We start from the raw sequence: 12,369 nt of genomic DNA, 5'->3' as shown, positions 1-12,369 counted from the left end.
TAATTAACTCGTAGAAATCTTTTCGAAGCAAAAATGTTTGTGTCATTTATTAATTAATTAAAATATTTATAAGTGATGGTGATGTTATCATTTTTTATATAAATTAAATTTCATCATTCAAAGTGAACATGTTAGTTTGACTGGGCGTGTGAGGAGTTTGGTGGAAACAATGGAGTCTACCACCACATATGTTTTGGTATTAATTAATTACTCTTGCTTGACCAAATTAAACAATAACATAATTGACTATATTACTTTATAGTTTTTATTAGATAGATATTTTACAATAAAATATAAATTAATAAAAAAAACAGTACAAAAAGAGAGTTTTGATGTAGTTTAAAGAAACCGCAATAGTTTAAATAAGGAGTTAAAATCTGATAGCTAATTAGGGTGTTATTAGTTTTTTAAAAAATTGGAAAGTGGGTTTATAAAAATTAATGTAATTAATATATTAAATTTAAAAACTAATTAAAAATTGATAATTTATTGGCTAAATAACATTTTTCTAATTTTACGATGCTTTTAAAAAAAATATTGCAATAATACATTTGTTTAAGATATTTCAGTAAGGTAAATTATATAATAAAAATATAAGTTTATAGATTTTTTTTTATGGGATGAAAGAAAGATTGAAAAAGTTAGGACTCATATTTTAAATAAAAATAAAATAATAAAAATAATTATAAAAAAAATTTATATTTTCTCTCTATACAACTTTAATCCGTATAGTAGAGTGTCTCTTCCAGTAATTATGTATATGTCAACATATGCATGCAACAATACATCCCTTCTAGTTTACGTAAGAGGCAAAGCCGCAAAGGTGGCCAGTCTTCATTGGCAACAATATAAATAGTATAGGAAGCTTTTCACCTGTTCCAGTGTACTTTTTGGAATATCACTATCTATTATTTGTAACCAACCAGATTTAATATAAAAAAAACAAATGGTCTAGATTTAAGAAAAGAAAATTTTGTGGACATTCACAAAGAAATTGTATGGTAGGCATGCAACCGTTACATCCTTTGGACAGTTTAATTGATTTGAAAATGTCTTTTTTGTCCAAATTAGCTTCAAGCTAGTTTTACTGTTTTAGATATATTTTAAACTGTATCATTGGGCGAGTGATGATTTTGTTGTAAGATTTTTATTCTTTCATAAAAAATGAGCTTACATATTAATAGAAAATAATACTCTACTAGTAAGGTAAGTGTCATTAATTTGTTTTATTGAAAAAAAATTGATATATTGACTGGAATTGTCACTAAATATATTTTTAGTTTAATTAATTGAATGTAAAATAAGTTAAAAATATATATATTTTAAATGACTAGAATAATAAATACAACAATTTTAATATTAGTATAAGCTAAATTTAATTACTCAAGTAAATACCACTGTAATAATATTAATAGAAATTTGTACAAGAATAATATTACTTATATTTTAATTTTATCAACTAAACTCATTTTAAAGTATAAGTATTAAATTTAATGTGCTAAATTTTTAAGGATAAAACAGAATTTTACAATAAATTAATTTTATCTGATATTCATTAATTAAATAAATAAATTTACTAAAATCTTTTTCAATAAATTAATTAATGATAAATCTTAGAAAAAAAGCTAATATCATCATTTTTGTTAACTAAACTATAATATAGGATAGTAGTATGAATATTTTTATGAGCAGGAATTATCAAGAATAACTTAAAAATTGACATTAGATAAATAATAAGGGTTGATAAAAAAATAAATAATAAATTTTGTGCATAGTTAACATTATTGGTGAAAAATATTTATTAAAATAATTAAATATTAAATCATTAATTAACATCTTTAAGTGAAAGATATATGGAGGCTTAATTTGGTAAAAGGGTTAAATACGATTTTGGTCTCTAAAGTAGGGGCTAAAAAATTATTTTATTTTCGGCCTTTTTTTTACTACAAAATAGTCCCAAAGATTTAACTTAGCTTTAAAGTCGTCATTTTTACCAAAATTTTAATTTTTATTACCAAATTACCCCTAATTAAAAAATATATAAAAAAAGAAAAATGGGTTAAAGGCTGGAAAACCGCAGAAGGGTTAATCACGCTGGGGGTGGATTTTTAATGGAAGAAGAGGGGAAAGGGAAGGTGGGGAAGGGAATGGGAAAGGAATCCGCCGCCACTGTTGTTCATTGTTCGGTCGCTGGATCTCGCCGTTGTTCTTCGTCGTTCGGTCGGCTCGACGTCGACACCAGCAGATCCGGGAGGGTGGACGTCATGCGTCGCTCGCTGCTCGCGGTTTCTGCTTCTTCTCCACGCTCGGTCGCCGGTCGTCGCTGCTCCTCGCTGGTCGCCGCTGCTTTCGATCGGGTTTGCTGTCTTCTTGGTCCACTTAGCAACCATTCCTATCACTGGAACTGGGATTAACCCAGTTAGGAGCCGTGGTGCTACCATCATCTTCAACAGAGACTATGCATGGAATGATCAAGTATGTCTTCTTTGTTTTTGGCTTTTTTTCTCACTCATTTCTTTCTGAATTTCATATGTCATTTTCTTCATTGCAGTTGATTTTTCGGGTTGGGCATTTCATAGGAGCTGCTCTTGCTGTCGTGTACCACCAGATAGTCATCCGATTTTGCTTCTATTTATGCTTCTGATTACATTTGGCATTTCTTTCTGTTTATGCTTATGTTTTATTCTGATTCTGATTCTGTTTATGCTTCTGATTACATTGATTTTACTTCTGATTTTATTATTATTGCTGCTGGTGTTGTTGTTGTTGTTCTACTTTTGGTTATTGTTGTTTTATTGTTGCTGCTGCTTCTGCTTTATTTTTGGTTGATTTTGGGGAAGGAGGGGAAGGGGAAGGGAATTCTGGTTGATTTTGGGGAAGAAGGGAAAGGAGAAGGGGAAAGGGGAAAGGTATTGTAGTCCGAAGGACGATTTTAAAACTAAGTTAAACATTTGGGACCATTTTGTAGCGAAAAAAAGGGTGGGGACGAAATAAATTTTCAGCCCCTACCTTAGGGACCAAAATCGTACTTAACCCTTGGTAAAACTTCTACTTTTTAAAAAGTATAGCATTTATGTTTGGTAAATCAAATTAAAAATTATTTTTAATAAACACAAGTAACAACAATTATGTTTAGTAAAATAGCATTTAAAATTTAAAAATACTATATAAGACATAAATTTAAACATTAAATTCGAAAATTAGTTAATATATGAGGTTATATTAGACTTTTAAATTTTGAAAAAGTCAACTTTAAAAAACTCCACCTTAGTTGCTTTCAAAAGTATTCCAATCTTTTAAAAGCTACAAATATAAGCACATACTCTTTTTGATTTACCAAATACAAAATGAAGAGTTTGTGCTTTTAAAAAACACAAATACTTCTCCAAAAAATTTTATTAAACTAAACCGTAGTCAAATTAAAAAAAAAAAAAGAAGCTAGAATTATAGACTCACAAATTTTGTAAACCCATACTGAATTAATTTTTTTGTATATAAGAAATTATTTAATAAATATATTTAAAATTAATATTAAATCTATTTTCATTAAGTTTTATTAACTAATTGCTTACACTTGTAAGTTAAGGATAATTACTTATGCTACTTATAAATGATTAGATGAAAAATTTGAGAATCATAATTATTCTAAATTAATATTCTTTTGTTTGACTCTTTTTTCTTATTTTATTTTATGATAAAATTTAGTTTAACATTTTAAAAAATAATGATAATTCTTATCAAAAGATAAATGAGCACATATGAACTTTTTTGTTGTGATCTTTTAGAATCTATTTAGAATAATCATCTTTTAATTTAGATTTTAATAAGTATTATCGTTAATGTTTTTTTCCATACCCTATGATAATAAAAAAAAGTAAACGAAACGAAAAGATATTAATATTAGTAAATTAAAGATGGATGAAGAAAATATTAAATGAAAAAAATATATCAACTTTATTATTAAGATGTATGTACAATATTTTTTACTTATATTATGTGTTAGCTTTTCAAGATAACAATATTTAATTTCACCTTTAATATATTATAAATAAGTAGATAAATAAAAGCAAAGAAATAGAAAATTTAAAAAGAATGAAAAAAATAAAAAGAAAAAAATCATTTTTAATTATAGAGATCTATTTAATATTTATCACTAGTTTTTTTTTTCTATTTCTCTTTGTTTTTCTTGTTTAAAATAATATAGTATTAAAAGACAAATTTCAATAATATATTATAAAAATATTTTTAAATCGATATGCTTATGCTATATTTAAATACTATTATATAAGAAAGAAGTCATTATATGCAAGGTAAGTATGATTGTCTTTTTAGTTCATCTATACTTATTAAAGAGAAATAATATTAATATTAAATATATTGAATAACCTAAAGAAAAAAATAAAATAATGCTATACATCTAAATATTTTTGTTAACCAAGTATAACTAAATTAGTCTAACATAACAAAAATCAGTTATAGCTAATATTATTCCAAATCTTATTGTTTAACTTGGTTAGACTTGGTTCATAAAAAAATTTGGATGTGTAACATTACTCAAAAAATATTTTATTTGGATTAGAATTTTTTATAAAAAAACACTTTTTAAAATAGTAAAATAATTTTATTAAATTTTAAACATATTTGATACATTTGAAAGAAAAAATTTTCCTAAAAAAAATTATTTGATTTTTCTAAAAACCAATAATATTTTTATTTAAAAAAAATAGAAGTAAAATAAGTTTTAATTATTTTCTTTACTAGGCATATCTTTCATCATAATTAATAATTACAATTTATACCTTTAAAAATAAAAAATAAATTACTCAAATTGAATAATTTTATTTTAGCAATGAAGAAGTAAATTGTAGCAACATAATGTTATCATATTTGCAAATATTAAATGAGGAATGCTAAGGGGCCAGCAACTTTTGTTATTTGTAGTCATCAATGATGGTTTTAATGGTGTGAAATTGATGTGACATTTCATCCAATGATTTACTTTTTTTTGTTGGTTACATGCTGGCCAGAATTTAACAAAATTGCTGGCTCCCTAGACTTTTTCATATTAAATTTAAGTCTTTATAAATTTAATAATTTGTCATGTATCATATATGAAATAAGATTAAGATTTATTATTTTAATTTTTTTAATTAAATCAATGTGTCAATTATATAAATCATAACTTCTCAAATTAAGAAATAATATATAAAATAGATACATAATTATTTAATCAATATACAATAATTAACATGATATATATAATTTTTGAAATATAAAAAAGTGTTGTTTCTTTTAATAAATTTGTTATTTTTATACATTTAGCTCAAATTACTGTAAATAATTTTATTTTTAAGCATCTTGTAAATAAAATTCTTTTCTTTTCTTTTCTTATAAATAAAGAAATAAAATTTCTGCACATAGTGCAAGTTTCTTCAAAGTTCAAGCTACGTACGTTATCTTTTTCTCTTTATACATTAGGATTGAAGGGCTGTTTTCGTCTTTTTCTGAATAGCTATAAGACAAAAAATTAACCTGCAACTTAATCGTACATGGAACATTGAAGTTCCAATAAAGTAAGTGGAACACTTGAAAACTTTCCAATAGTATATTGCTCTTTTCTTAATATATAATAATATAATATGCCCACTTGTTAAGAATTATTACAGATAAATTAATAAAAGCATAATTGAATAAAAGGGAATAATTTAACCAATAAAAAATATTTACCATTTCGTTTTATGTTACATTTTTTTTTACAGAAAAAAAACTTTTATTTAAAAAAAAAGTCAAACAATATTTAGATATTACATGCAAAAAAAACATTAGATCTTAAGACTAAATAAAAAATTGGATAAATTCTGTTACGGTGGGTAACCGGAGATTAATGGGCTGGATGGCGCTGGTTGGCCCAAACGTATGAAGGAGGTGGCTTTCGAGTGGATCTGTTACTCGGTGTTCCTCCGTCCGACTTGTACGTGTGAAAGAATGGGGGGTGGTACCTGCAAAGACACTCCGATGCCTAAGTTAGCAAGAGTGTGAGCAGGTTAGAGAGTATTGAAACTTCGAGATACCTGAATGGTGTCAGTGTATTTATAGTGGTGAACCAATAACCACCGCTGAAGTAGTGCCACCTTTTTAGGTGGATAACCGTTCCCATATCTTAGGGAGGTTAAGATATGGCTCTATGAAGTGGTTAGAGAGTTTCTAGGGGCAGTTACTCATTCGAATGAGTGTTATCTGCCAGCTAACCCTCGTATCCGACTTCTTTGGAGCAGGTCGTGTTCAGTACCGACTTCTTGGGATGAAGGCTGGTACTGGGTGAGGGCCAACCCTTTGGGTTGGGCTTCTTAGCTTGGATCCTGGGCCTTTATTATTGGGCCAGGGTATGAACAGTGCCCCTACTCGAGCCCAATTTCTTTTTAAGACTTGGGTTCGAGTATTCTACTCGGGATCGTAACCGATTTGTAAGAGGACCGACGTGATGGTTTGAAACCGACGTGACCTTTCGTGACCTTTTGGTTCTGACAGTTACGTCTAATCAAGCGTCGTGTCCGTTAGGGGTGTGCGTAGGGATTCAATAGCCTTGGTAACGGTGCATCTTCATTAATGACTGCCCCCATTTTACCATTATGCCCTCTAACGTTCTTATAAATACTTTCCTTCTCTTTCATTGTTTCGTTTCTGCGATCTTTCAAATTTTCCTTGCATTCGTTCGTACTGCATTCTTGTGCTTTCGAAGGCTTTTGCTTCCAACCCTCATTTCTAGATAAAGGTTAGTTTTTTAATATGCCTTTATAGATAAATTTGATTTGCAGACTTTAGTTTCGCATCCCCCTCCCTTTAGAGACCGTGTTGGTGATTTTTCTTTTCCCCTTGTAGGTTTTGTCACCCCTTTTTTAGAAAAAGAAATGGCTTCTGTAGATGCTCTCTCTCACTGGGTTGATGTCACAGTCTTAGGGGAGGAACCCTCAGTCGATTCTGAATTTATCACCCATCTTCGTACTCGCCACAGAATTTGTACTTCTGAGGAGGACGAGCCGAAGTATGAGTTAGTGGCCCCGGGTCCAGAAGACCGGGTTTGTTTTGGGAGGGCTAATGAGGCGGCCTCCCATTTTTTCTTTATGTATGAGTGTATGATCACCCGTTTGGGTGTTTTTCTTCCTTTGTTAGACTTTGAGATGTCTGTTTTACGTCATTGCTGAGTCGCCCCTACCCAGCTTTACCCCAACTCTTGGGGTTTTTTGAAAATTTATCAATTCATCAGCCAGGCTTTAGAGTTCCTGACTTCTTTAAAGATTTTTTTCCATCTTTTTCATATGACAAAACCCTTTAGTGGGCTAAACAATAAACAACAGTGGGTATCGTTCCGAGCCATACAAGGAAGGAGAATTTTCACCCTTTTTGACGAATCATTCCACGACTTCAAAAACTATTTTTTCAAAGTGCAAGCTGTAGAGGGTCACCACCCCTTTTTCCTGGATGATAATTCTTCCCCCTGCTTTCCTTTATACTGGTTGGAGGCCTCCCCTTGTGAAAAATATGGTCTTGACGACCTGGATGATGTGGAGGCAGCCATTGTAGGGTTCCTCCGAGAAGTTTGGGGGAGGTCTCCATACTTGGACACGAAAAAGTTTCTCCAGGGGTCTCCGAGTTTTATCCAGGCACAAATAGGTAGCTTCCATTTGGTTTTCCGACTTGTCTGATTAATTCTTCCGACTTGTCTAATCTATCAATTGTTCCTTTTTTCAGAGATGGCAAAAACGAATGCCCAGGAGTCTTACCAAAGAGTTCAGGAGGCCAAGGCGAGGTCTCGTGCCAGGTCTGGTGGTGCTAGGGCGGTTGCCTCTCCTCCTCCTTCTCCTCGGAGCGTCGGGACTCCCTCCCAACCTATTGTGATTTCCTCTTCTGCTTCCTCTCTGCCACCCCCCTCCATCCGACCTACTCCTGAACCAGAGAAGAGGAAGCGTAAGACCTTAGAGTCTGGCGCTTCTGGTGAGGCGGACGCTCTTGCGTTCGTCCGAAAGAACATTTATCCCCATGCTCGTATGAGCATGGATGATGTTTCTGTTCGACACTACCTCACTGCTGTGGTTGAGGAGAGTCTCAAGACGGCGGGAGTTTGTGGCAAACTCTTAGATATATTTGAGAAGACTCCTCTCAGCTCTTTAGGGATGACCTCGAGGGTCGAGGAGCTGGAAGACAGGCTTCGCATATATCAGGAGCACGAGATGGAGTTGGAGGGGAAAGTCGCCAAGCTGAAGGAGGAGAGGGATAGCCTCCGGGAGAAGGAGAAGAAGTTGCAAGCCCAATGCAACATGGAGGTGGATTTGAGGAAGGCAGCGCAAGCCAGCTACAACAGTTTATTTGATGATCTTGTGTCTGCGAAGAATGACTTGCTGAATGCCCGGAAGGCCTATACCGAATTGGAGGACTCTATTGCGGATGGTGCTGATAAGGCTTGGAGGGTTTTTAAGGAGCAGGTCGGAGTCATTGCCCCTGACTTGGACCTTTCTCCTTTAGACCCTGATAAGATTGTTATTGATGGTGCCATCGTGGATCCTCCTGTCCCCATGGTGGAGTCCGAGTCCGATTTGAAGATTCGGGGGCAGAGGATCATAGAGTCCCCTCCTCGCACTAAGGACGCTCCGAGCTCTTCTACCGTTCCTCCAACTTTCTCTCCAACTCCTGGTCCTGGTGGTGGTGATCCTTCTACTCCTCTTGCAAAGAAGTAATTTGTTGGCTATTGGGGGTCCGGCCTGTGGGCCCCCCTTTTTTAAACTCTTTATATTTTTTCGTTGATGTTTGAACAATTTTTGGCCGTTTAAGGCCGTAAACAAAATAGTTTTATCATACCCTTTTTTGATAAGGGTTTAATTTTAACGATTAAATAAATACCCCTTTTTTTTTGGATAAGGGTTTTGAGTTACCTTGTGCGCGCATGCTTTTCTATTCGTAGTTCTTTTGATTTTTGATCTTTTCTGGAAAAAACCTTTTCTTTGGGCTTGTCTGCTTTTCTGAATCTTTTTGATCTTCAGGGCAGCCTTATAATCTTTTCTTAGTTTTTTCCTATCTCTTTTTGTTATTCCTAGTACTCAATTTCGTTTCATTGAGCTTTTCGTGACTCATGCTACTTTTGCGATTCATTTTAGTTTTACTCGGTTTCGCATTCCGACTTAAAAGTCGGACTGCTCCCGAGTTTATCATGATCGACTTTCATAGCCTCTTTACGCTGACTTGTACCTCGTCGTTTCATCCTGACGACCATCTAGGTCGGTTCATGGGATTTTCACGTTTTGTCGAGCTTAAATCGGCGCGTTTCGTAGAAAGAGAATAAAAAAGGGAATTTTGAAAGAGATATATGAAAGAGATCTTTATTAATTGAAGAGGTACCTTATTGCTACTAAGGGCTTTTGACAATCTATTTTCCCTTAGCCCCTACTGTGATGCCTCGTTAAAAATCCTTTTCAGAAAAAACCCTTTGATTTTGGGAAAAAATCATGAAGTTGGGAAAAGAGTACATCAGGGAGTAGGGTTCGCTTTTAGCTGTAGTACCTTTTCATATTACAAGCATGCCATGATCTTGGTAACTCGTTGCCGTCGAAGTCGGTTACCCTATAATAGCCTTTTCCTAAGACCTCGCTGATCTTGTATGGTCCTTTCCAATTAGCAGCGAGCTTTCCTTCCCCAGATTTGTTGACTCCAATGTCGTTTCTGATTAGGACCAAGTCATCTGGGGTGAAACTCCTTCGAATGACTTTTTTGTTGTATCTTGCGGTCATCTTTTGCTTCAACGCTGCTTCTCTTATCTGGGCTTCTTCTCGGACTTCGGGGAGCAAGTTGAGCTCCTCTTTGTGCCCCTGTACATTCCCGATCTCGTCGTGGAAAATCACTCTTGGGCTTTGCTCATTGACCTCTATTGGGATCATGGCCATAAACTAGTCGGAAGGGTGTTTCTCCAGTGGCGGATTGGGGGGTTGTTCTGTAAGCCCATAGTATTTGTGGGAGCTCTTCAGCCCAAGCTCCTTTCGCATCTTGTAATCTTTTCTTCAGCCCTGCCAGTATGACTTTGTTGGCTGCTTCGGCTTGCCCATTGGCTTGTGGGTGTTCCACCGAGGTGAACTGGTGTTTGATGTTCATACCGGCTACTAGGCTTCTAAAGGTGGAGTCGGTGAACTGGGTTCCATTGTCTGTGGTAATGGAATAAGGTATCCCATACCTTGTGATGATATTTTTGTAGAGGAACCTCCGACTTCTTTGTGCAGTGATAGTAGCCAGTGGTTCTGCTTCTATCCACTTTGTGAAATAATCTATTCCCACTATTAGGTACCTGACTTGTCCTGGCGCCTGAGGAAAAGGGCCTAACAGATCCATTCCCCATTTTGCAAAGGGCCACGGAGAAGTGATACTAATGAGCTCCTCTGGAGGAGCCACGTGGAAATTTGCGTGCATTTGACATGGTTGGCACTTTTTCACAAACTCTGTGGCATCTTTCTGCAAGGTTGGCCAATAGAATCCAGCTCGGATTACTTTCCTGGCTAATGACTTTGCTCCGAGGTGGTTTCCGCAGATTCCACTATGTACTTCCTCTAATACCTCGGTGGTTCTGGAGGTCGGTACACATTTTAATAATGGCGTTGATATCCCTCTCCTGTAGAGGATATTTCTTGCCAATGTGTAGTGTTGTGCTTCCCTTCGGATTTTCTTGGCCTCCTTTTTCTCCTTGGGGAGGATGTCGAATTTCAGGTATTCGACTAAGGGGTTCATCCATCCGAGGTTTAATCCGACCACTTCGAAGACTTCTTGTTTGTCTTCTATTTTTACCACCGAAGGCTCCTGGAGAGTCTCTTGAATCAGGCTTCTGTTGTTTCCTCCTGACTTGGTACTTGCTAACTTGGATAGGGCATCTGCTCTGCTGTTTAGATCCCGAGTTATGTGTTTCACCTCGATTTCTACAAAGCACCCAAGGTGCTCCAAAGTTTTTTCCAAGTACCTCTTCATGTTTGGGTCTTTTGCCTGATATTCTCCACTTATTTGGGAGGTCACCACTTGGGAGTCGCTGTATATCATCACCTTTGTAGCACCGACCTCTTCTGCCAGCTTCAGTCCTGCGATCAAGGCTTCATACTCTGCCTGATTATTTGAAGCTGGGAATTAAAACTTGAGGAAAACCTCTATCTGGGTTCCCCTTTCATCTACCAATATTATGCCTGCACCACTTCCTGTTTTGTTGGAGGATCCATCTACATAGAGTTCCCATGTAGTTGGTTTATCCTCTTGATCTCCTGGGTATTCTGCAATGAAGTCGGTGAGGCACTGGGCTTTAATCGCCGTCCGAGTTTCATACTTCAAGTCGAACTCGGAGAGCTCTATTGCCCATTGAACCATTCTTCCTGCAACATCCGTCTTTTGGAGGATTTGCTTCATGGGTTGGTTCGTGCGGACTCTTATTGTGTGAGCTTGAAAGTAAGGCCGTAGTCTTCGTGAGGCTACCACTAAGGAGTAGGCAAATTTCTCTAGTTTGTGGTACCTTAGCTCGGGGCCCTGTAGAACTTTACTGATGAAATAGATTGGGTGTTGACCGTCCTCGTCTTCTCTTATCAAGGCTGCTGAGACAGCCTTGTCTGCCACGGATAGGTACAGGACGAGGTCTTTTCCGGCTACAGGTCGGGTCAAAATAGGAGGTTAGCTCAAAAACTTTTTGAACTCCTGGAATGCCTCCTCGCATTCGGGAGTCCATTCAAACTGGTGTCCCTTTCTCAATAGGGAGAACAGTGGAAGGGATCTTAGTGCTGATCCTGCCAAAAACCTGGAGAGAGCTGCAAGTCGGCCGTTAAGTTGTTGGACTTCTCTTAAACAAGTCGGACTTCTCATTTCCAGGATAGCTCTGCACTTATCGGGATTGGCTTCGATCCCTCTTTGCGTTAGCATGAATCTCAGAAATTTTCCTACCTCCACCGCGAAGGCGCACTTTGCAGGATTTAGTCTCATCCCGTGCGACCTTATGGTGTCAAAGACTTGTGAGAGGTCAGGCAAGAGGTCGACTTCTTTTTTGGTCTTTACCAGCATATCGTCGACGTATACTTCCATTAAGCTCCCTAGGTGAGAGGCAAACACCTTATTCATCAACCTCTGGTAGGTGGCTCCTGCATTTTTTAATCTGAATGGCATGACCACATAGCAAAAGTTGGCTCTGGGTGTGATGAATGATGTCTTTTCTTGGTCTGGCTCGTACATCGGGATTTGGTTATACCCCGAGTAGGCGTCCATGAATGACAAGTATCGATACCCCGAGCTAGAGTCTACTAGGGCATCAATGCTTGGTAGTGGATAAGGGTCCTTGGGACATGCCTTATTTAAGTCGGTATAGTC

Source organism: Arachis ipaensis, chromosome B4 (assembly GCF_059453495.1).
Source record: "Arachis ipaensis isolate K30076 ecotype BB chromosome B4, ASM5945349v1, whole genome shotgun sequence".
In the NCBI taxonomy this organism is placed as follows: Eukaryota; Viridiplantae; Streptophyta; class Magnoliopsida; order Fabales; family Fabaceae; genus Arachis; species Arachis ipaensis.
Note: the sequence above shows the minus strand (reverse complement) of the source record.